The sequence below is a fragment of the Oncorhynchus tshawytscha genome, linkage group LG05, assembly GCF_018296145.1.
Source record: "Oncorhynchus tshawytscha isolate Ot180627B linkage group LG05, Otsh_v2.0, whole genome shotgun sequence".
Lineage (NCBI taxonomy): Eukaryota > Metazoa > Chordata > Actinopteri > Salmoniformes > Salmonidae > Oncorhynchus > Oncorhynchus tshawytscha.
In genome coordinates, this window is record NC_056433.1 from 84,902,241 (window position 1) to 84,929,770 (window position 27,530).

Genomic DNA, 27,530 nt, shown 5'->3' on the forward strand with positions numbered 1-27,530 from the left:
TTCACAGTCACAATGTGAATTAAGAGAACGGAAACTACAACGGTTTCATGGATTTTGAAAGTACCCCAGAGAATTCTTTGAATATATTTCCATTACGATAGAGTATAGCCCTGTAAACAACACTGTAAACAACATTGTAAACAACACTGTAAACAGCAATGTAAACAACACTGTAAACAGCAATGTAAACAGCACTGTAAACAGCAATGTAAACAACACTGTAAACAACACTGTAAACAGCAATGTAAACAACACTGTAAACAGCAATGTAAACAGCAATGTAAACAACACTGTAAACAGCAATGTAAACAACACTGTAAACAACACTGTAAACAGCAATGTAAACAGCAATGTAAACAACACTGTAAACAACAATGTAAACAGCAATGTAAACAACACTGTAAACAACAATGTAAACAACACTGTAAACAACAATGTAAACAGCAATGTAAACAACACTGTAAACAACAATGTAAACAACACTGTAAACAACACTGTAAACAACAATGTAAACAACAATGTAAACAACACAATGTAAACAACAATGTAAACAACACTGTAAACAGCAATGTAAACAGCAATGTAAACAACACTGTAAACAACACTGTAAAACAATGTAAACAACACTGTAAACAGCAATGTAAACAACACTGTAAACAACACTGTAAACAGCAATGTAAACAGCAATGTAAACAACACTGTAAACAGCAATGTAAACAGCAATGTAAACAGCAATGTAAACAGCACTGTAAACAACACTGTAAACAGCAATGTAAACAACACTGTAAACAGCAATGTAAACAACACTGTAAACAGCAAGGTAAACAGCAATGTAAACAGCAATGTAAACAACAATGTAAACAGCAATGTAAACAGCAATGTAAACAGCAATGTAAACAACACTGCAAACAACACTGTAAACAACACTGCAAACAACATGGTAAACAACACTGTAAGAGTCAGATGTGTGAAATAACAAAGTTAACAACAACAGTGTAAACAACAACATGAATAATCTGTGTGATGTGTGAAACAACAGTGTGTTGAATGGGCAGGGTGGGTCTCGATAAGAAATGTCTATGATCAATACAAAGTTAATTAATGAAGTGTACTAGCGGACGGCTGGGACGTATGGATTTCTGGAAAGCACATGACCGTGATTTCGGCCTCCCAATTTCACAGCTACATATCTGACCAAATTATTTCAATATCTTTCAATTAACTTCAGGTTACAATTCATTTATATTTAAATGTATTGACCCCCACCCCCCCTCCAACAATCTATTATGTTTCCTGTATCACCGTCTACAAACAACCTCCATTCCTCACGCACGTTGAAGTTAGATATTGTGTCCGTGGAAATGGGTTGACATGAAAACCTAGAAGGCAACGAAAGGAAAGGACATTCAACTAAGCGAGAACAATTATATGGAAAAAAGGAAGAGTAGGAATTGCTTTGGAGCCTTTGAGATACTGTACACTGACACCCCAACACACACACACACACAGACACTGACACCCCAACACACACAGACACACTTTCAGACACACACACACACACAGACACACACACACACACTGACACCCACAGACACACACACAGACACACACACACACACACACTGTCAGACACACACTGTCACACACAGACACACACACACACACAGACACACAGACACAGACACACAGACACAGACACACACACACACACACACAGACACAGACAGACACAGACACAGACACACACACACACACACACACACACACACACACACACACACACACACACACACACACACACCACATACGTTGCTACTACTTTCTATTATCTATCCTGTTGCCTTGTCACTTTACCCCTACCTCCCATACATCTACATAGCTACCTTAATTACCTGGTACTCCTACACATCGACTCTGTACTGGTACTTACCGTATATCTAGCCATGTTATTTTTTACTTGTTATTTGTTATTTACTGTGTATTTATTCCTTGTGTCTCTATTTCTATTTTTTTTAAATTACATTTCTTTAACTCTGCATTGTTGAAAAATGACCCATAAGTCCTTGCTGTTAAAGAAGCGTGTGATATAAATTTGATTTGATATTATATATTATTATTATCATATTATTATTTATAATATATACCTTCTATTTCTTGTGGACCATTATTTTTTCAAAAGGGGAAAGTTGTGATACTGATGGAAACAAATTAGACAGGAAGAGGCTATAAACAGGAAGAGGCTATAAACAGGAAGAGGCTATAAACAGGAAGAGGCTATAAACAGGAAGAGGCTATCAAGGATGTGTGAATCAGGATTGATGAGTATCAGGCTAAAGACAAAGGCTACTGACTCAGACTCTTGACTCTGGATTCTTGACTCTGACTATGACTGAATATTCTGTTGACTCTGATTATAACTGACTATTGACTCGGACTATGACTCGGACTATTGACCGACTATGACTATTGACCGACTATGACTATTCTATTGACTCTGACTGTAACTCTGACTATGACTCTGACTATAGACTGACTATGACTATTCTATTGACTCTGACTGTAACTCTGACTATGACTCTGACTATAGACTGACTATGACTCTGACTATAGACTGACTATGACTATTCTATTGCCTCTGACCCTGACTATTGACCAACTATGACTATTCTATTGACTCTGACTCTAACTATTGACCGACTATGTCTATTCTATTGACTCTGACTCTAACTATTGACCGACTATGACTATTCAATTGATTCTGACTGTAACTCTGACTATGACTCTGACTATAGACTGACTATGACTATTCTATTGACTCTGACTATGACTCTGACTATGACTCTGACTATAGACTGACTATGACTATTAACTATGACTCTGACTATAGACTGACTATGACTCTGACTGTTGACCGACTATGACTATTCTATTGATTCTGACTGTAACTCTGACTATGACTCTGACTATAGACTGACTATGACTATTAACTTTGACTACCCCTCTGACTACTGACTGACAGTCGACTCTTGAATCTTGACCTTTGTCTATGACTCTGAATATTCTTTTGACTCTGATTATAACAGACTATTGACTGACTATGACTATTCTACTGACTCTGACTATAACTCCAACCATCGACTCTGACTTTTACTATGACTCTGACTACGATGACTCAGACAAGGACTATTCTTTCAACTCTGACTGTGATGATGACTCCCACTATGACTCTGACTACGATGACTCAGACAAGGACTATTCTTTCAACTCTGACTGTGATGATGACTCCCACTATGACTCTGACTTTTGTATTAACTCTGACTATAACGGAGACTCTGACTCAATGTCACGTCCTGACCTTAGTTCCTTTTTTATGTCTCTGTTTTAGCTTGGTCAGGGCGTGAGTTGGTGTGGGCATTTAATGTTTTTGTTCTAGGTTTTGTATTTCTGCTTTTGGCCAGGTATGGTTCCCAATCAGAGGCAGCTGTCAATCGTTGTCTCTGAATGAGAACCATACTTAGGTAGCCTGTGTTCCCACTATGAGTTGTGGGTAGTTGTTTTCTGTTTTGTGTGTATCACCTGACAGAACTGTTTCGTTCTCGTTATTCCTCGTTGTTATTTTGTTTAGTGTTAAGTTTTGATTAAATTTCTAACATGAACACTTACCACGCTGCGTTTTGGTCTACTCCTTCTTCCACCAACGAAAACCGTTACACTCAAATGATGACTCTGACTCTGACTGACTATTCTATCGACTCCGACTACAACTCTGACTATTAACTCTGACTATTCCATTGACTCTTACTACAACTCTGACTATAGATTCCCACTATGATTCTGACTCCAACTTTGACTCCCCTAACCCTAACCCTAACCCTAACCCTTTGACTATGACTCTGAGTATAATATTGACTCCGACTCTGACTATCGACACTGACTGACTATTCTATTGACTCTGACTTCGACTATGACTCTGAATGTGACAATTATATGGACGTTGACTCAGACTATAACTATGACTCCAACTCTGAAAATTATATTGACTCTGAATACAACCCCGACAATCAACTCTAAGAATATGACTCAGACTTTATCTATTGACTCTGACTCACGCTATGAGTATTCTATTGACTCTGACTCTGACAGTGATGACTCCAACTATGACTACTCTATACACTCTGTCTATAACTATTCTCTTGACTCTGACTCAGATTATTCTATTGACTTTGACGCCAACTACGACTCTGATTATGGCTATTATATTACTTAAACTTTGACTATGACACTGACTATTCTATTGACTGACAGTAACTTAGACTATTTATCTATCTATTGACCCTGACTACAATTCTGGCTGTGATCTGACCCTGACTATTCGATTGAGTACATGTGATGGAAAGGACTATATCATTGGTGTGGAAGAGGATGATCTAAGATATACATTGGCCCGTTTATTAGGTACACCCATATAGTACCGAGTCAGACCCCCCTTTTACCACCAGAATAGCCTGAATTCTTCGGGGCATGGATTAGACAAGTGGGAAACGTTCCACAGGGATGTTGGTCCATGCCGACACCATGGAATCACACAGTTGCTGCATATTGGACAGAGGTACACCACCGCCTCCAGCCTGTACCGTTGGCACCAGGCAGGACGGGTCCATGGACTAATGCAGCTTATGTTAAATCCTGACTCTGCCATCAGAGATTTGTCGGACAAGGCATTGTTTTTTCCACTCGGCTATTGTCCAGTTCTGGTGACCCGGTACTAGATGGGTTTAAATAATAAACTGGCCCGGTGGGTCGGATTCCCCTTTGCTTCCAGAACAGCCTGAATTATTCAGGGAATTGATTCTACAAGTCGGAAATGTTCCACAGGGATGTTGGTCCATGCTGACACCATGGAATCAGGCATGTTGCTGCACCGTTGACACCAGGCAGGACATTACTGAAGGAAGTGAACCATATATCCTTCCTGGTTGGCCCTGTCTGGAGGTATTGTCGGATAGGGCCACAGTGTCCACCGACCCACCCCTGTCTCAGCCTCCAGTATCTATGCTGCAATAGTCTATGTGTCAGGGGGCTAGGGTCAGTCTGTTATATCTCCCTCTTCTCTTCTTCTCTCCTTCTTCTTGTTCTTAGCTGATAGGAGTGGAACCCGGTGTGGTCGTCTGCTGCAATAGCCAATCCGTGACAAGGATCAATGAGTTGTGCGTTCCAAGATGCCGTTCCGCACACCACTGTTGTACTGCGTCGTTCTTTTGTCTGTTTGTGGCCCCGCCTGTTAGCTTTCACGATTCTTGCCGTTCTTCTTCGACCTCACATCAAGGAGCTTGTTTTCGCCCACAGGACTACACGCTGACTGGATGTTTTTAGTTTGTCGCACCATTCTCGGGAAATCCTAGATGCTGTTGTGCGTGGAAAAACCCAGGAGGGCGGACGTTTCTGACATACTGGAACCGGTGCAACGCGCCGACGATCATACCACGCTCAATGTCGCTTAGGTCACTCGTTTTGCCCATTCGAACATTTAATGAAACTGTAACTGAATGCCTCGATGCCTGTCTGCCTGCTTTATATAGCTCTATATAGTGTACCTAATAAACTGGCCGGTGAGTGTATATTGTAATCACTTCTGATTTAATCACTGCTCTTTTTGTAATACAAATATCCTGACCATGTACAGTGCATTACAAAGCCCTGCATGTGTACCTTGATGTAATCTAGACCTAATCATCAACCCATTTTGAGTTGTACAATTGCAGTTGATGGAATTGCGTCTCAAGCAGCTGTCAGAGTGACCAACACTGAGGCTGGCATTATTACAGCCATGGGCCCTCACTGTTTAACTCTGTCCCAAATATCACCCTGTTCCCATCACAGCATTGTAGTGCTCATGTGAATTGCCTTTCTTTTTTCAGACTTCATGTCAACTCGCTTAAACTATAGTTTTTGTATTTAATTATATCATATTGTTCAAGCTCAAACATTTGAATAGAAAGAAAGTTAGGGGTCTTAGAATAGAAGAATAGACTGCTCTGAGAACGTATCCTCTAAGGTCTGATTACAATTACATTTGCCACTTCGCTGATTTGAAATCAATGAGGCCAAATTTCACATCAGGTCCCGACAACGATCATGCATCCTAGATCCCTCCCCAATCAAAAGTTTTGCTCTATATAATTTTGGCAATCAGATTTTCTCCACAGTCATCCAGCGCAATCAGGTAATCAGAGGGGTACATTAACAAGACAAATGGGGTTGAAAAGAAGGTGCAGACCAGACCTGGGTTCAAATAGTACTTGAAATATTTCGAATACTTTGAGCGTTTTTGCTTTAGCCTGCCTGGATTTGTAGTTTTGCGGGCTATTCTATTGGTTCGTTGTGCCAGGCAAGCTCAATCAAATAAAGGTTCAAGTTTTTTTTTAAATAAAGCCCAGCAGAAGTATTTTAAATTAAATTAAATATTGAATAGTGTTTGAACCCATGTCTTCACTCTTTCTGTTGGCAGGAACAGGAAGGAACTTCCCATGGAGAACACCCCCCCCCTTCCACACACACACACACACATAGAGTGGCACAGTGGCACATCTCTGTTGTGATTACTGCTAAAAGGCAACATTTGATTTCTTCTTCCATGTGGAATATGAAAGATGGAATAGTGATTCACCTTTGCTTTCCATGACACATAAAAGGTATTTTATATTTGCAACCAGATCACTCCAGCGGACCCTTGGAGGGGACAGTACACGAGTAAGTTTGAAAACAAGCATTAAATTGCTTTATTTTGTACGTCCTTCACTTGGGCGTTTGATATCAGAATTGATGTGTCAAGTCAATGCCTATGGCACAAAATAACACGTTCAGTACCATGCACTGATCATAAAACATAGGAATCCTAAAATCTTAAGATAACTTCATTCCTTTTAGATCACAATAATAATATGATAGACCTCCTACATCACATACCTTTTTTTTCTTTTCTTTTTTAAAATATTTTTTACCTCAGTTTATTTAGTAAATACTTTCTTAATGCTTATTTTTCTTAAAACGGCAATGTTGGTTAAGGGCTTGTTAGTAAGCATGTGACAAATACCATTTGATTTGATTTGATTTGATTTGTGCCATACAGAATCAAAATCTAATGTTTTTTTTTTTGTGTGACCAAGGTGTGGAGGGTGTTTGGTATATGATCTGTTGTTATGTTGTTTAGGTAGGAATCCAATTTGACTTTTACTTCAAATGTTGTGTTCTCTTAGGAAGCCATGAATTCTGTAATTTTTTATGCAACAGAAAACGTTACCTAAGTTACTACTAACAGAGATGCATCTATAGTTATTAGGGTCAAACTTGTCACAGTGTTTTAATCTAGGTGTGATAAAGCCTTGTCTCCAGATCTCAGGAAAGTGGCCTACCCTCATCACTAGGTTAAACAGCTTGAATAATAGCCTAGACCTGCTATATTTCGTCAAGATCATCAAGGACAACAACCACCCGAGCCACTGGCTGTTCACCCCGCTATCATCCAGAAGGCGAGGTCAGTACAGGTGCATCATCACCACCCGAGCCACTGGCTGTTCACCCCGCTACAATCCAGAAGGCGAGGTCAGTACAGGTGTATCAAAGCAGGGGACCGAGAGACTGAAAAACACCTTCTATCCGTCTATTGCATCTTGCCTATGCCGCTCGGTCATCGCTCATCCATATATTTATATGTACTGTATATATTCTTATTCCATCCCTTTAGATTTGTGTGTATTAGGTCGTTGTGGTGGAATTGTTAGATTACATGTTAGATATTGCTGCACTGTCGGAACAGGAAGCACAAGCATTACCCTACACTCACAATAACATCTGCTAACCATGTACATGTGACCAATACAATTTGATTTGATTTGATTTCAGTATCTCTGTTTGATGAATATGTAGATCAATTGATCAGTGGCTAAATGAATTCCATCTTTGTCTGCTTTAAATTTGGTTAAAAGAAAACTGTAATCAAGTTTTTGATGTCAAAGCTACTTAATGCTGCATCACATTCAACATGACTCGTTTTTTGGGTGGGAGGAGTTCTGATTTTACATGGGTGGGAGGAGTTCTGATTTTACAAGGGTGGGAGGAGTTCTGATTTTACATGGGGGGAGGAGTTCTGATTTTGCATGGGTGGGAGGACTTCTGATTTTACATGGGTGGGAGGAGTTCTGATTTTACATGGGTGGGAGGAGTTCTGATTTTACATGGGGGGTTCTGATTTTACATGGGGGAGGTGGGTATTTTATTTGATCAGATACATTCTAATTTGGCAGTGGTCTGACAAGGGGAGGTCTCTCTCTATCTCTCTCCCCCCGTCTCTGTCTCCCTCTCTCCCCTGATCCCTCTCCCCCACCCCCACCCCACCCCGTGGCCTGTGGGGTCCTTCCAGACATTTTAATTGAGGCCATTCTGAGAGTGAGGCAGTGTATCAAATCAGTCTCTCATTAGAGTCTCTTCGGAGAGAGATGTTATTGTCAGGGGACACACTGTCACTGACAAAGATCAACTGGTTTCGTCCCAAATCGCACCCGATTTTACTATAAAGCACACTACTTGAAAATTAAACACGAGGCACTAGATAATCTTATAAATATGTGTTGTATTTCTTTCTCTGCTTCCATGCCAGGTTGGGGAGGCGGGTGGGATGAGGGTTTTGGGGGTAGGGAGACAGAGAGGCAGCCTTTGTTTGGGGGCCAACCCGCAGGAAGTGATAGCAGGGTGGGACAGTGAGGGACACTCATCCCTTAGAGAGATGGGGTATGCATCTCAAATGGTATCCTATTCCCTATGTAGTGCACTACTTTTGACCAGAGCTCTATGGGTCAATTATTGCAGTAGTACAACTTACATTAGCTATGACCAGCCCTATGGGTCATTTTTACAGTAGTACAACATGCAGTAGCTATGACCAGCCTTATAGGTCATTCTTGCAGTAGCTATGACCAGCCTTATAGGTCATTCCTGCAGTAGCTATGACCAGCCTTATAGGTCATTCTTGCAGTAGCTATGACCAGCCTTATAGGTCATTCTTGCAGTAGCTATGACCAGCCTTATAGGTCATTCTTGCAGTATTTATGACCAGCCTTATAGGTCATTCTTACAGCAGCTATGACCAACTGTATAGGTCATTCTTACAGTAGCTATGACCAGCCTTATAGGTCATTCTTACAGCAGCTATGACCAGCCTTATAGGTCATTCTTACAGTAGCTATGACCAGCCTTATAGGTCATTCTTACAGTAGCTATGACCAGCCTTATAGGTCATTCTTACAGTAGCTATGACCAGCCTTATAGGTCATTCTTACAGCAGCTATGACCAGCCTTACAGGTCATTCTTACAGCAGCTATGACCAGCCTTATAGGTCATTCTTAGAGCAGCTATGACCAGCCTTATAGGTCATTCTTGCAGTAGCTATGACCAGCCTTATAGGTCATTCTCACAGTAGCTATGACCAGCCTTATAGGTTATTCTTGAAGTAGCTATTGACCAGCCTTATAGGTCATTCTTGCAGCAGCTATGACCAGCCTTATAGGTTATTCTTGCAGTAGCTATGACCAGCCTTATAGGTCATTCTTACAGCAGCTATGACCAGCCTTATAGGTTATTCTTGCAGTAGCTATGACCAGCCTTATAGGTCATTCTTACATTAGCTATGACCAGCCCTACGGGTCATTTTTACAGTAGTACAACATGCAGTAGCTATGACCAGCCTTATAGGTCATTCTTGCAGTAGCTATGACCAGCCTTATAGGTCATTCCTGCAGTAGCTATGACCAGCCTTATAGGTCATTCTTGCAGTAGCTATGACCAGCCTTATAGGTCATTCTTGCAGTATTTATGACCAGCCTTATAGGTCATTCTTACAGCAGCTATGACCCGCCTTATAGGTCATTCTTGCAGTAGCTATGACCAGCCTTATAGGTCATTCTTACAGCAGCTATGACCAGCCTTATAGGTCATTCTTACAGCAGCTATGACCAGCCTTATATGTCATTCTTACAGCAGCTGTGACCAGCCTTATAGGTCATTCTTACAGTAGCTATAACCAGCCTTATAGGTCATTCTTACAGCAGCTATGACCAGCCTTATAGGTCATTCTTACAGTAGCTATGACCAGCATTATAGGTCATTCTTACAGTAGCTATGACCAGCCTTATAGGTCATTCTTACAGCAGCTATGACCAGCCTTACAGGTCATTCTTACAGCAGCTATGACCAGCCTTATAGGTCATTCTTAGAGCAGCTATGACCAGCCTTATAGGTCATTCTTGCAGTAGCTATGACCAGCCTTATAGGTCATTCTTACAGTAGCTATGACCAGCCTTATAGGTTATTCTTGCAGTAGCTATGACCAGCCTTATAGGTCATTCTTACAGTAGCTATGACCAGCCTTATAGGTTATTCTTGAAGTAGCTATTGACCAGCCTTATAGGTCATTCTTACAGCAGCTATGACCAGCCTTATAGGTCATTCTTACAGTAGCTATGACCAGCCTTATAGGTCATTCTTACTGCAGCTATGACCAGCCTTATAGGTCATTCTTACAGTAGCTATGACCAGCCTTATAGGTCATTCTTACAGCAGCTATGACCAGCCTTATAGGTAATTCTTGCAGTAGCTATGACCAGCCTTTTGGGGGTCCTGTGGGTCCTGGTCAAATGCACAGCACTAGACACTGAATAGGGTGCCACATGGGACAGAGTCGCATTCTCTTCACAAAGACACGTGGCCATCGAGAGATCATCTGGAGAGGACATCTATCGATACGGATCTGACGGAGTGAGTCAGTGTTTCCATCCCTGCAAGATAAAACAGAATATAAGTAAACAGAGTAAAAAAGCAAGCACATCAATCAATCACATGCAATTATAAAGCCCCCTTTTTTTTCTTTTTTTTTTTACATCAGCAGAAACCCAGCCTAAAAAACAAAACAGAAAGCAATGCAGATGCATAGAAGCACAGTGTAGAAGCACTCCTTAGAAAGGCAGGAAGATAGGAAGAAACCTAGAGAGGAACCAGGCTCTGAGGGGTGGCCAGTCCTCTTCTGGCTGTGCAGGGTGGACATTGTAAGAGTACAAGGCCATTAAGGCAAGATTGTTCTTCAAGATATTCAAACATTCATAGATGACCAGCAGGGTCCTAGGGCTCAGGCATGGTCCTAGGGCTCAGGTATGGTCCTAGGGCTCATGTATGGTCCTAGGGCTCAGGTCCTCCGGGAGGGGAGGGAGAGAAGGAGAGAGATAATTAGAATGGGAAAGGGAAAGGGGGGGTACCTAGTCAGTTGTACAACTGAATGCCTTCAACTGAAATGTGTCTTACGCATTAAACCCAAGAGGAGCGGGGCTGTGCCTTAAGCGACATCCACGTCTTCGGCGCCCGGAGAACAGTGGGTTAGAGGAAGCATACTTAAATTCACATAGGACACCAGATAAGACAGGAGAATTACACCAGATATAACAGACTGACCCTAGCCCCCTGGCACATAGACTATTGCAGCATAGATACTGGAGGCTGAGACAGGGGTGGGTCGGTGGACACTGTGGCCCTATCCGACAATACCTCCAGACAGGGCCAACCAGGAAGGATATATGGTTCACTTCCTTCAGTAATGTTTTTCTATACGTAACTCCTAGCTGTAACGGTCGTCCTATGAAGGAGAAGAGGAGGACCAATGCGCAGCGTGGTAAGTGTCCATATTTAATAGAACAAACTGAACACGACAAAATACAAAAATAACCAAGTGAAATAACAAACCGAAATAGTTCCGTGTGGAACACACAGACACAGGAAAATAAACACAGGTGGGAAAAGGCTCCCTAAGTATGATTCTCAATCAGAGACAACTAACGACACCTGCCTCTGATTGAGAACCATACCAGGCCAAAGGCAAAAACACAACATAGAAAACGGAACATAGACAAAACCCACCCAACTCACGCCCTGACCATACTAAAACAAAGACATAACAACGGAACTAAGGTCAGAACGTGACACTAGCCCAATTCTATGTAGTGTAGTCCCTTGATGTTTATTCTGAACATGAGACTATAATTAAATAGATTATATATAGTCAATTGCAGAATAATCTGATAACTTCTCCAGTCCATATCAGGCTAAAGATTAGGCCTATCCCTCTTTCCTTTACATCATTTATCATCTTCGCATATGGCTCCATCTTCGCAACGACATCTGAACCCCTTCCTTATCGGCCATTTTGCCAGACCTATAGATTACAGGGCTATCTTTCATTTGATTCATTGTTGCACACAGGGTAATTACCCCAGACATAGGTGTTCCCATATCCAGGACCAGTTACTGCATCCCCTTGGACATTGCTCCTATCCCGAGCTATTTACCCAGACGGGAGGAGGTGGGAGGTGGGCAGGAAGAGGATGTTGGCTGTGGAAATGGAAGCCTATTCCCTATAATATAGTGCACTACTTTTGACCAGAGTCAATGGGGTAGTAGGTCACTACATTTGACCAGGACCCATGGGGAATAGGGTGCCATTTGGGATGTACATGGTGTCTGGGCTTTGTGGGAGAGACTATAAGGACACTGCTGACCTGCAAAATGGCTAACCAAAATCTAAAACTGACCCTTACCTTGACCCTAACCTTAACCAAACCCTTAACCTAACCCTAACCTCTACCTTAACCCTTACCCTAACCAAAACCGTAGCCGAAACCTAACCCTTACCCTAACCTAATTTCAACCAATTCTGAAAAAAAAGTCAGAATTCTCCATATAGCCTTTTCCGGGCTTTGTGGATGTTATCTGAGTTGAGGAGTGGATAAGGGAGGGAGCTAGGCCTCACAGTGCCATCAGGACAGTCACAAGCGGCAAGGTGTCTCCACCTTTCAATCAGACAGACAGCATATTTACCAGTGTAAAGCTCCACTGCCCTCCATCCCCTTCTCTGCCTCGCTTTCAGGCTCTCAGGTTGCCAAGGACGAAGACAAGATATGTACAACATCCATCCTCCAAACCGTCTTACTTCTGAAATGGCACCCTATTCCCTACATAATGCACCCTATTCCCTACATAATGCCCCCTATTCCCTACATAATGCACCCTATTCCCTACATAATGCACCCTATTCCCTACATAATGCACCCTATTCCCTACATAATGCCCCCTATTGCCTATATAATGGGCCCTAATCCCAACATAATGCACCCTATTCCCTACATAATGCACCCTATTCCCTACACAATGCACTCTATTCCCTACACAATGCACTCTATTCCCTACATAATGCAACCTATTCCCTATATAATGGGCCCTAATCCCAACATAATGCACTCTATTCCCTACATAATGCACCCTATTCCCTACATAATGCACCCTACTCCTTACATAATGCACCATATTCCCCTCTTTATGCACCCAGTTGCTTACATAATGTACCCTATTTCCTAAATAATGCACCCTATTTCCTACATAATGCACACTAGTCAATGTACCCTATTTCCTATATAATGCACCCTTTCCCTAAATAATTCACCCTATTCCCTACATAATGCACCCTATTCCTTACATAATGCACCCTATTCCCTACACAATGCACCCTATTCCCTACATATTACACCCTATTCCCTACACAATGCACCCTATTCCCTACATAATGCACCCTATTCCCTACACAATGCACCCTATTCCCTACACAATGCACCCTATTCCCTATACAATGCACCCTATTCCCTACACAATGCACCCTATTCCCTACACAATGCACCCTATTCCCTACATATTACACCCTATTCCCTACACAATGCACCCTATTCCCTATATAATGAACCCTATTCCCTACACAATGCACCCTATTCCCTACACAATGCACCCTATTCCTACATAATGCACATAATGCACCCTATTCCCTACACATAATGCACCCTATTCCCTACACAATGCACCCTATTCCCTACACAATGCACCCTATTCCCTACATAATGCACCCTATTCCCTACACAATGCACCCTATTCCCTACATAATGCCCTATTCCCTGCCATGTCTATTCCTACATAATTTGGGAACCATGTCCTTGGGCCCTAATCCCAACATAATGATCCATTCCCTACATAATGCATCTATTCCCTTTTTTATTCCTACACAATGTAATCATAATGCAACCTATTTGTTTGCAAATCCCAACATTGCACTCTATTCCCTACATAATGCACCCTCTTCCCTACATAATGCACACCTAAAGGGTACATAGTGCACCATATCCCTCTTTATCACCCAGTTGTACATTGTACCCTATGTCTTAAATAATGCACCCTATTTCCTACATCTAATGCACACTAGTCAATGGTTACCCTATTTCCAGTATAATGCACCCTTGCTAAATAATCCATCCTATTCCTGACAAGCACCCTATTCCTTAAAAAATCCCTCATTTGCCCCTACACAATGCACCCTATTCCCCACATGTTACACCCTATTCCCTACACAATGCACCCTATTCTACATAATGCACCCTAATCCCTACACAATGCACCCCCCACAATGCCCCCTATTCCCTCTGAAGACACATTTCAGTTGAATACATTCAGTAATGCACAATGACTACATAATGCCCCTATTCCTATATAATGGGCCCTATATCCAACATAATGCATCAGAAAGTTGTTTTGATAATGTCCCTACACAATGCACCCTATTCCCTACACAATGCACCCTATTCCCTACACAATGCACCCTATTCCCTACAATGGCACCCTATTCCCTATTGCATCATCATTTTTTTATTTTTTTGTAATCTTGCGGATTTGTTTGCAAATTATAAAAGGGTCTTCTGAAGAAGTGGACACAAAAGGGTACAGTGTCATATCCCGGTAAGGATCAGAAGGTTGTGTTGTCAATGTCTTAATTTCACCCTGTTCGAATCTAGTGCACTACTACTGGTTAGAGCATTGGGCCAGTAACGAATGGTTGCTGGATCGAATCCCGAGCTGACAAGGTAAAAAAATCTGTCATTCTCCCTGAGCAAGGCAGTTAACCCAATGTTCCCTACATAAGACGTGGATGTCGGTTATGGCAATCCCCCCACCCCCAATTTCTCTGAAGACACATTTCAGTTAAATACATTCAGTTGCACAACTGACTAGGTATCCCTCCCTATATCCTGGTAAGGATCAGAAAGTTGTTTTGATAATGTCTCGAATGGCATATTCCCTACATAATGTACCCTATTCCCTACATAATGTACCCTATTCCCTACATAAGTGTACCCTATTCCCTACATAATGTACCCTATTCCCTACATAATGTACCCTATTCCCTACATAATGTACCCTATTCCCTACATAATGTACCCTATTCCCTACATAATGTACCCTATTCCCTACATAATATTCCTACATAATGTACCCTATTCCCTACATAGTGTACCCTATTCCCTACATTCCTATTCCCTACATAATGTACCCTATTCCCTACATAATGTACCCTATTCCCTACATAATGTACCCTATTCCCTACATAATGTACCCTATTCCCTACATAATGTACCCTATTCCCTACATAATGTACCCTATTCCCTACATAATGTACCCTATTCCCTACATAATGTACCCTATTCCCTACATAATGTACCCTATTCCCTACATAATGTACCCTATTCCCTACATAATGTACCCTATTCCCTGCATAGTGTACCCTATTCCCTACATAGTGTACCCTATTCCCTGCATAGTGTACCCTATTCCCTAAATAGTGTACCCTATTCCCTGCATAGTGTACCCTATTCCCTACACAATGTACCCTATTCCCTACATGATGTACCATATTCCCTGCATAATGTACCCTGTTCCCTACATAATGTACCCTGTTCCCTACATAATGTACCCTATTCCCTGCATAGTGTACCCTATTCCCTGCATAGTGTACCCTATTCCCTGCATAGTGTACCCTATTCCCTGCATAGTGTACCCTATTCCCTGCATAGTGTACCCTATTCCCTGCATAGTGTACTCTATTCCCTACATAATGTACCCTTTTCCCTGCATAATGTACCCTATTCACGACATAATGTACCCTATACCCTGCATAATGTACCCTATTCCCTACATAGTGCACTACTTTTGACCAGGGCCCATATGGCTCCAGTCAAAAGTAGTTTAGAGGATAGGGAATAGGGTGCCATTCAGGATGTAGATGCTGTCTCTTGAGGCTTCTTTTCAACGAGGTCGGCTTCAAATTTCCCGTCTCAGATATTAGAGATTAACACGAGCAGTACATACACACAACATTTTGACAATCGGCTACCAAGACAACGCTTGTTAAATGAGAAAATAAATAGCTAATCTGTCATCTCCTAATGTGTTCTGATGTTTGGTAAAATATTTCATTTGCATTTTTTTTGTTTTTGCCAAGCAGATGAGAAATTAGGTTTGGATTGATAAACAATTAATGACGGATGCAGATTGAAATAGATTGTGGAAAATGGCTGCCTCTACCTCATTGGTGACCAACCGCAACGATTGTTGATAATTGACAACAACAAAAAATATTTGACCGTTCTGCTTTCTCGTTGCTCATATTTTCTCTCTGCCAATCATAGAAGTCTAGGTGAATGACTGGCTCGTTCCTGTGTTCTACCTTCAAAGCTACTATCTGAGCAGCTAACCGATCGCTGCAGCTGTACATAGTTACATAATTATTCGCCTACCTCCCCATGCCTTTTGCACACAATTGACTTGTTAATTGTTTACTCCATGTGTAACTCTGTGTTGTTGTCTGTTCACACTGCTATGCTTTATCTTGGCCAGGTCGCAGTTGTAAATGAGAACTTGTTCTCAACTAGCCTACCTGGTTAAATAAAGGTGTTCTCAACTAGCCTACCTGGTTAAATAAAGGTGTTCTCAACTAGCCTACCTGGTTAAATAAAGGTGTTCTCAACTAGCCTACCTGGTTAAATAAAGGTGTTCTCAACTAATTTTCTTTGAAGTGCCTAATATCTAATACCTATAACTAATATCTTACGACTCAAAACAAGAGTTCATAAGAGTGCCTTTTAATAATGGCTTATGTTCAGGAAAAGCTTTTGATAGCACAAACTGGAGAATGTATCTTTAGAATTAGCCCACAGATAGCCTCGGCTAAGTCATATGGATTTTTTTTTTAAATACACAATAGTTCCTACATATTACAAACAAAACCAAGCCGGTCCACAAAAAGCATTCATCCTCTGCACTTGTGATTTATTTCAATTTCAACCTTTTGTTCTTAGTAAATAATTGTTTATATCTAGTAGGCTAATGTGACTTACTGGGGCATCTGGTTGATCTGAAACGTATCTCCATGACAACCTTAATAACTCACTTCAAATCGAATTACTGTAGCGATTCCTAAAATATTTCTATTGCATGCAGGTCAAGCTCTGTCAGAGGGATTGTTGTATGTAGCTCTCCTTTGATTAAAAACACATTTCCAGGTTTTGCTGGCGGCGTGAACTCATCAGGTTAACCTAAGTGTGTTAAACCTCCTCGACATTGCTCCACCCAACCTAGGTTTGTCACAAATCACACCTTTTATCCCATTTTTTGTTGCTGACTATTGGAAGGTAATGGATGAATGGAAAGTGGTACAAAAGGTTTGGGGAAGTCACCCTTGGAACTGGTAATGGGGAAAAGCAGTGGGATATTTGTTCTTTCTTCAAGAACAGACCGAATTCTTCTCTTCAACTCTGACAATCGTCCTCTTGTTTAGCATTGCGTTCCTCTGTCTGTCTGTCTGTCTGTCTGTCTGTCTGTCTGTCTGTCTGTCTGTCTGTCTGTCTGTCTGTCTGTCTGTCTGTCTGTCTGTCTGTCTGTCTGTCTGTCTGTCTGTTATTCTCCCTCTCATGTGGTAGAGGACATGTCAGCACTCTCAGTTGCACAGCGCTAAGGGATGAGACCAGACCAGACCAGACTGAATACAGAACACTGCTTATTGTTGATAACAACTTCCCCTGAAAGCACGGTGCCTTTTACAAATCAACCCCCAAACCAGGCCTCTTCTCTGATTACCCCTCGTTATGCTGCACACCCCTATCCTGCTTCAGGGCAGGTCTTTCAGCTTAGCTCTCTCCTCTATCGTGTCCGCACTTGCATATTGCTGAGTTGACATAGCTGTTCGTTGTAAAGACAAGGAAGTCCTTATATTCATTTGTCTCAACTATGCAGTCTGTCTCTAAGATCCAAGCTAGCTGAAGAAGGTTTTAGTGATCTGAACTCTGTCTCTTCAGGCAGTGTTTTGTTTCATACACCTCCTCGTTCCTGGGCTGGAACTCACTTTAAAATACCTCTTTACTATAGCTCATTATGTTATATTTAGGCTGCGGTAATTCATTGCTGTTGTGCCATTAATTGCACCATAAGTTATCATTTGTTCCTCTGGTCTAGCCAGTAACACAACATAACCGAGGACAACAGAACAAGAGCTGAAATGAAACCACTTCCTGGGGTCACGTTTCCACTCACTGAGAATGAAATAACTGTTTTGGAACATCAAAATGAAACACGAGACTCTAGATAATCTCATAAATATGTGTTGTATTTCTTTCTCTGCTTCCATGTCAGGTTGGGGAGGCGGGTGGGGTGAGGATTTTTGGGGGTAGGGAGACAGAGAGGCAGCCTTTGTTTGGGGGCCAGCCCGCAGGAAGTGATTGCAGGGTGGGACAGTGAGGGACACTCATCCCTCGGAGAGGGGTACGCATCCCAAATGACACCCTATTCCCTACAGAGGGCCCTGGTCTACAGTAGTGCACTATATATGGAATAGGGTTCTATAGGGCTCTGGTCTAAAGTAGTGCACTATATAGGGAATAGGGTTCTATAGGGCTCTGGTCTACAGTAGTGCACTAGATATGGTGTAGGGTGCCATTTGGGATGCACAGGGAATGCTGGAAGACGTGTTTCTGTTTAATCAGACCTCGCTGATGGATCGGTCGGAGAAAGGCAAATGGGGATCAGAACGCTGCCTGGCCAGGCCCGGGGGGCTGATGACAACAAGCCAATTTTGATGTCCCTTTTCTATCACTGCGACGCTTCTCTTTCAAGCCGACTTCTGTTTGAGCAGCCTGGGAAAATAGATTTAAACATACCCACCATTCAGGCTACAACATAGACAGGAAATAGATGTAAACATACCCACCATTCAGGGTACAACATAGACAGGAAATAGATGTAAACATAACCACCATTCAGGGTACAACATAGACAGGAAACACATTTAAATATACTCACCATTCAGGCTACGACATAGACAGGATACCTGAGACTTGCAGGTATTCATTTAGGTGTTTTAGTAAAGGTGAGAAAAGCAAAATAAGTTGGGACAAGAAGAATTTAGATGTATTAGGATCCCCATTAGCCGAAACCAACGGCAACAGCTAGTCTTACTGGGGTCTGACACATTACAAAAAAATACATTACAGACTAAAAGACAATACAATTTACACACATTTAAAATTATTAACATGTAGTTTGCATCTATCAGCGACACATACACAACCAGTAGGTCACACGTCAGTACATACAACCAGTAGGTCACATGTCAGTACATACAACCAGTAGGTCACATGTCAGTACACACACACAACCAGTAGGTCATATGTCAGTACATACACACAACCAGTAGGTCACATGTCAGTACACACAACCAGTAGGTCACACGTCAGTACACACAACCAGTAGGTCACACGTCAGTACATACAACCAGTAGGTCACATGTCAGTACATACAACCAGTAGGTCACACGTCAGTACACACACACAACCAGTAGGTCACATGTCAGTACATACAACCAGTAGGTCACATGTCAGTACATACACACAACCAGTAGGTCATATGTCAGTACATACACACAACCAGTAGGTCACACGTCAGTACACACAACCAGTAGGTCACACGTCAGTACACACAACCAGTAGGTCACACGTCAGTACACACAACCAGTAGGTCACACGTCAGTACACACAACCAGTAGGTCACACGTCAGTACACACACACAACCAGTAGGTCACATGTCAGTACATACAACCAGTAGGTCACATGTCAGTACATACACACAACCAGTAGGTCATATGTCAGTACATACACACAACCAGTAGGTCACACGTCAGTACACACACACAACCAGTAGGTCACATGTCAGTACATACAACCAGTAGGTCACATGTCAGTACATACACACAACCGTAGGTCACATGTCAGTACACACAACCAGTAGGTCACATGTCAGTACACACAACCAGTAGGTCACATGTCAGTACATACACACAACCAGTAGGTCACATGTCAGTACACACAACCAGTAGGTCACATGTCAGTACACACAACCAGTAGGTCACATGTCAGTACCTACACACAACCAGTAGGTCACATGTCAGTACATACACACAACCAGTAGGTCACATGTCAGTACACACACAACCAGTAGGTCACATGTCAGTACATTCACACAACCAGTAGGTCACATGTCAGTACATACACACAACCAGTAGGTCACATGTCAGTACATACACACAACCAGTAGGTCACACGTCAGTACACACACACAACAAGTAGGTCACACGTCAGTACACACAACCAGTAGGTCACATGTCAGTACCTACACACAACCAGTAGGTCACATGTCAGTACCTACACACAACCAGTAGGTCACATGTCAGTACATACACACAACCAGTAGGTCACATGTTAGTACATTCACACAACCAGTAGGTCACATGTCAGTACATACACACAACCAGTAGGTCACATGTCAGTACCTACACACAACCAGTAGGTCACATGTCAGTACCTACACACAACCAGTAGGTCACATGTTAGTACATTCACACAACCAGTAGGTCACATGTCAGTACATACACACAACCAGTAGGTCACATGTCAGTACATACACACAACCAGTAGGTCACATGTCAGTACACACACACAACCAGTAGGTCACATGTCAGTACATACAACCAGTAGGTCACATGTCAGTACATACACACAACCAGTAGGTCACATGTCAGTACATACACACAACCAGTAGGTCACATGTCAGTACATACACACAACCAGTAGGTCACATGTCATTACATACAACCAGTAGGTCATATGTCAGTACATACACACAACCAGTAGGTCACATGTCATTACATACAACCAGTAGGTCATATGTCAGTACATACACACAACCAGTAGGTCACATGTCAGGACATACACACAACCAGTAGGTCACATGGGGGAGAGACCCATTTCTTTTTAAACAGGTTTGCTGTTCACTTGTGCTATATGAAATGGAAGGGAATTCTATGTGTAATACTGAATGCTTCCTTGAAATTGTTCTGGATTTGGGGACTGTGAAAAGACCCCTGATGGCATGTCTGGTGGGGTAAGTGTGTGTGTCAGAGCTGTGTGTATGTTGACTATGCAAATATTTAGGAATTTCCAACACATTAACGTTTCTTATAACAAGAAGTGATGCAGTAAGTCTCTCCTCAACTCTTAGCCAAGAGAGACAGGCATCGTATTGATATTAGCCCTCTGATTACAATGAAGAGAAAGACGTCCCGCTCTGTTCTGGGCTGCAGCTTAACTAGGTCTTCCTTTGCAGCACATGGCTGGACAATAATTAAGATCAGATCAAACTAGAGCCTGGAGGACTTGACCACATGGCTGGACAATAATTAAGATCAGATCAAACTAGAGCCTGGAGGACTTGACCACATGGCTGGACAATAATTAAGATCAGAACAAACTAGAGCCTGGAGGGCTTGACCACATGGCTGGACAATAATTAAGATATGATCAAACTAGAGCCTGCAGGACCTGCTTTGTGGAATGTGGTGTCAGTAGAGCATCTCTTTATTACGAACAGACCTCTCCCTGGCATGGAACCCCGTATTATCGGCATTTTCAACAGCGTTTTAGAAATATATTACCTTCAACAGTATTATCTTGTGATCAAGGTATCAATGTTTTGTGATTATTGGTGTCGTAAATAATGTTAGCTAACGGGTCAGAAATTAGCATGAAATTAGCATGTTTGACATTTCAGTGGAAATACTACCACTTTTTAATAAACAGCTTTGCAAAAAAAATATGTCCCGTATTATTGGCCACCTTACTATTTAGTTAAATTACAAGATATATCTGTTTAATTTTGTTCAAAAATGAGAAACCAACCTCGTATCCGAAGTGTTTACTAGATAGTTGACTAGATAGTTGGCTAGCCTTCCAGTAAAGAATAATGACTTCCCTGTCAACTTTTCATTGGGTAATCCGGGGCGCACTCCTGTGGACTCTTAAAAAATGGTTAATCACCAACATATTCAGTGTTGTAACCAAATAATGTCTCATAATTTGTTTCACAGATTCATCTTATGTTTTGAGGAAGCAGATAACAGTTTAATACTAAAATATAAATGACTTTAAATAAATACAACTTTAATTTCAATCATGTGAATTGACATAAACATTTAAAACACTGTGTTTGTGTTGCAGAGATGCACTTGGAAAGTAAAGGAAAAAATACACAAGATGGGTTGAATAAATCTATGTTATATATATATTTTTTTACAAATAAATAATTTCACATGAAAACAAACAAAACAAACAATTATATCTTGACCTCCATCCCTATATTGTCACAAAAATCAGAATAACAATCCATCTCCATCTCTGGATCCCACAACACATACCTACCATGGACCTAGTGCTGGCAGAAGTCACAACACACACCTGCCATGGACCTAGTGCTGGCAGAAGTCACAACACACACCTGCCATGGACCTAGTGCTGGCAGAAGTCACAACACACACCTGCCATGGACCTAGTGCTGGCAGAAGTCACAAAACACACCTGCCATGGACCTAGTGCTGGCAGAAGTCACAACACACACCTACCATGGACCTAGTGCTGGCAGAAGTCACAACACACACCTGCCATGGACCTAGTGCTGGCAGAAGTCACAACACACACCTGCCATGGACCTAGTGCTGGCAGAAGTCACAACACACACCTGCCATGGACCTAGTGCTGGCAGAAGTCACAACACACACCTACCATGGACCTAGTGCTGGCAGAAGTCACAACACACACCTGCCATGGACCTTGTGCTGGCAGAAGTCACAACACACACCTGCCATGGACCTAGTGCTGGCAGAAGTCACAACACACACCTGCCATGGACCTGGTGCTGGCAGAAGTCACAAAACACACCTGCCATGGACCTAGTGCTGGCAGAAGTCACAACACACACCTACCATGGACCTAGTGCTGGCAGAAGTCACAACACACACCTGCCATGGACCTAGTGCTGGCAGAAGTCACAACACACACCTGCCATGGACCTAGTGCTGGCAGAAGTCACAACACACACCTGCCATGGACCTAGTGCTGGCAGAAGTCACAACACACACCTACCATGGACCTAGTGCTGGCAGAAGTCACAACACACACCTGCCATGGACCTTGTGCTGGCAGAAGTCACAACACACACCTGCCATGGACCTAGTGCTGGCAGAAGTCACAACACACACCTACCATGGACCTAGTGCTGGCAGAAGTCACAACACACACCTGCCATGGACCTAGTGCTGGCAGAAGTCACAACACACACCTGCCACTCAACTAGTGCTGGCAGAAGTCACAACACACACCTGCCATGGACCTAGTGCTGGGAGAAGTCACAACACACACCTGCCACTCAACTAGTGCTGGCAGAAGTCACTGCACACTAGAGGTTGACGATTAATCGGAATGGCCGATTAATTAGGGCCGATTTCAAGTTTTCATAACAATCGGTAATCTGCATTTTTGGACACCGATCATGGCCGATTACATTGCACTCCACGAGGAGACTGCGTGGCAGACTGACTACCTGTTATGCGAGTGCAGCAAGGAGCCAAGGTAAGGTGCTAGCTAGCATTAAACGTATCTTATAAAAAACAATCAATCTTAACCTAATCACTAGTTAACTACACATGGTTGATGATATTACTAGTTTATGTAGCTTGTCCTGCGTTGCATATAATCGATGCGGTGCCTGTTGATTTATTATTGAATCCCAGCCTACTTCGCCAAACGGGTGATTTAACAAGCGCATTCGCGAAAAAAGCACTGTCGTTGCACCAATGTGTACCTAACCATAAACATCAATGTCTTTCTTTAAAATCAATACACAAGTATATATTTTTAAACCTGCATATTTAGTTAATATTGACTGTTAACATGAACCTATTTTAACTAGGGAAATTGTGTCACTTCTCTTGCGTTCATTGCACGCAGAGTCAGGGTATATGCAACAGTTTGGGCCGCCTAATTTGCCCGAATTTTACGTAATTATGACGTAACATTGAAGGATGTGCAATGTAACAGGAAGATTTAGACTTATGGATGCCACCTGTTAGATCAAATATAGAACGGTTCCAAATTTCACTGAAAGAATAAACATTTTGTTTTCGAGATGATAGTTTCCAGATTTGACCATTTAATGACCTAAGGCTCGTATTTCTGTGTGTTGTTATGTTATAATTAATAATTTGATAGAGCAGTCACAGCACACACCTGCAGTGGAACTAGTGCTGGCAGAAGTCACGGCACACCCATGGCACCGCAGACCTAGGAGGTGGATCATTCTCCCCGCAGTGAACACAGCAGGTGGTGGTCCTCTTTATAAAAAGAAAAACACATCAAATTCATTAACATGGTTTTTGCTAAATCTAGAAGTACTACAGCAATAATATTAATTGATACAACTGAGAGAGAGAGAAAAAAAACAAAGAGATTATGAAGTACCTGAGAGAGGTGCCATGGGTGACTGGAGCAGAGAATGGGACTGGAGCAGAGAATGGGACTGGGGCCCCACAAGGGTGCGTTCTGAGCCCTCTCCTGTACTCCCTGTTCACCCACGACTGCGTGGCCATGCACGCCTCCAACTCAATCATCAAGTTTGCGGACGACACAACAGTGGTAGGCTTGATTACCAACAACGACGAGACGGCCTACAGGGAGGAGGTGAGGGCCCTTGGAGTGTGGTGTCAGGAAAATAACCTCACACTCAACGTCAACAAAACTAAGGAGATGATTGTGGACTTCAGGAAACAGCAGAGGGAACACCCCCTATCCACATCGATGGAACAGTAGTGGAGAGGGTAGCAAGTTTTAAGTTCCTCGGCATACACATCACAGACAAACTGAATTGGTCCACTCACACAGACAGCATCGTGAAGAAGGCGCAGCAGCGCCTCTTCAACCTCAGGAGGCTGAAGAAATTTGGCTTGTCACCAAAAGCACTCACAAACTTCTACAGATGCACAATCGAGAGCATCCTGGCGGGCTGTATTACCACCTGGTACGGCAACTGCTCCGCCCTCAACCGTAAGGCTCTCCAGAGGGTAGTGAGGTCTGCACAACGCATCACCGGGGGCAAACTACCTGCCCTCCAGGACACCTACACCACCCGATGTTACAGGAAGGCCATAAAGATCATCAAGGACATCAACCACCCGAGCCACTGCCTGTTCACCCCTCTATCATCCAGAAGGCGAGGTCAGTAAAGGTGCATCAAAGCTGGGACCGAGAGAATGAAAAACAGCTTCTATCTCAAGGCCATCAGACTGTTAAACAGCCACCACTAACATTGAGTGGCTGCTGCCAACACACTGACACTGACTCAACTCCAGCCACTTTAATAATGGGAATTGATGGGAAATGATGTAAATATATCACTAGCCACTTTAAACAATGCTACCTTATATAATGTTACTTACCCTACATTATTCATCTCATATGCTTACGTATATACTGTACTCTATATCATCGACTGTATCCTTATGTAATACATGTATCACTAGCCACTTTAACTATGCCACTTTGTTTACATACTCATCTCATATGTATATACTGTACTCGATACCATCTACTGTATCTTGCCTATGCTGCTCTGTAGTTTTGGAATTGTTAGTTAGATTACTTGTTGGTTATTACTGCATTGTCGGAACTAGAAGCGCAAGCATTTCGCTACACTCGCATTAACATCTGCTAACCATGTGTATGTGACAAGTAAAATTTGATTTGATTTGATTTGACTGGGAGAAGAGAATGGGACTGGAGCAGAGAATGGGACTGGAGCAGAGAATGGGACTGGAGCAGAGAATGGGACTGGAGCAGAGAATGGGACTGGGAGCAGAGAATGGGACTGGAGCAGAGAATGGGACTGGAGCAGAGAATGGGACTGGAGCAGAGAATGGGACTGGAGCAGAGCATGGGACTGGAGCAGAGCATGGGACTGGAGCAGAGAATGGGACTGGAGCAGAGAATGGGACTGGAGCAGAGAATGGGATTGGAGCAGAGAATGGGACTGGAGCAGAGAATGGGACTGGAGCAGAGAATGGGATTGGAGCAGAGAATGGGACTGGAGCAGAGAATGGGACTGGAGCAGAGAATGGGACTGGAGCAGAGAATGGGACTGGAGCAGAGAATGGGACTGGAGCAGAGCATGGGACTGGAGCAGAGAATGGGACTGGAGCAGAGAATGGGACTGGAGCAGAGAATGGGACTGGAGCAGAGCATGGGACTAGAGCAGAGCATGGGACTGGAGCAGAGAATGGGACTGGAGCAGAGAATGGGACTGGAGCAGAGAATGGGACTGGAGCAGAGAATGGGACTGGAACAGGGGCTGAGGGTCCTCCTGTGGTCACTGGGGAGGAGGTGCTGATGGACGACACAGTGCTGCTGGTTCCAGGAGAGACGGTAGTGGGACCTGGTAGGGACCAAGACAGCATTAAACGGGACCCTTCAGTGGCTGAAGGTTCCAAAGGGGACAGGCCAAACTTCTTAACCCCTTCCACCACATAGCACATGTCTTTGCAGCGCTGGTACGGGTAGCGGAATACTCTGGCAAATTCTGATTTATTTACAATGTAGGAGTTGTCAAAATGGCTGAGGTCTCCAGCTACCTTGGAGAACTCAGCCTTTAAAGGGTCAAAGTATGCCATGACCAGCGGCTGCAGGACATGGGTTCAGTGTGGTGGAAAGACAAAGAGGTATAACCCCTTCTCTTAGTGCCTCTGTGAGCACCTCCAGGTACATGTGTCTCTTGTGTCCATTGAAGAGGAGAAGGACAAGGCGCTCCTGTATGCTGAATGAAGTGCTGAAACCACTGAAACCACTTCCTGAATAGGTCCCCCAATGTAGCCACTGTTTGACCATCCATACAAGGCTTGGGGGGTGGGGGCCTCCCAGTGTGTAGTGGCTACCGGGGAAACACTTGAGGTAGATGATAAACGGGGGGACATCCTTCCCAGCTGCATTGAAGCAGGCCAGCACTGTGATGTGCTCCTTGGTCCCCTGCTGGTACACGCGTTCTGCGCCCCGGGGAGCCAGCACTTTGCGCCCGCTCTGGTCAGCTACGAAACCCAGACTCATCGCAGTTATAGATTTCTCTGGGTTTCTCCCTCAACCCACAACTCCTTCAAGTGCTTCTCATAAGAAGTAAAGAAGGTGTCCATCGTCGGAC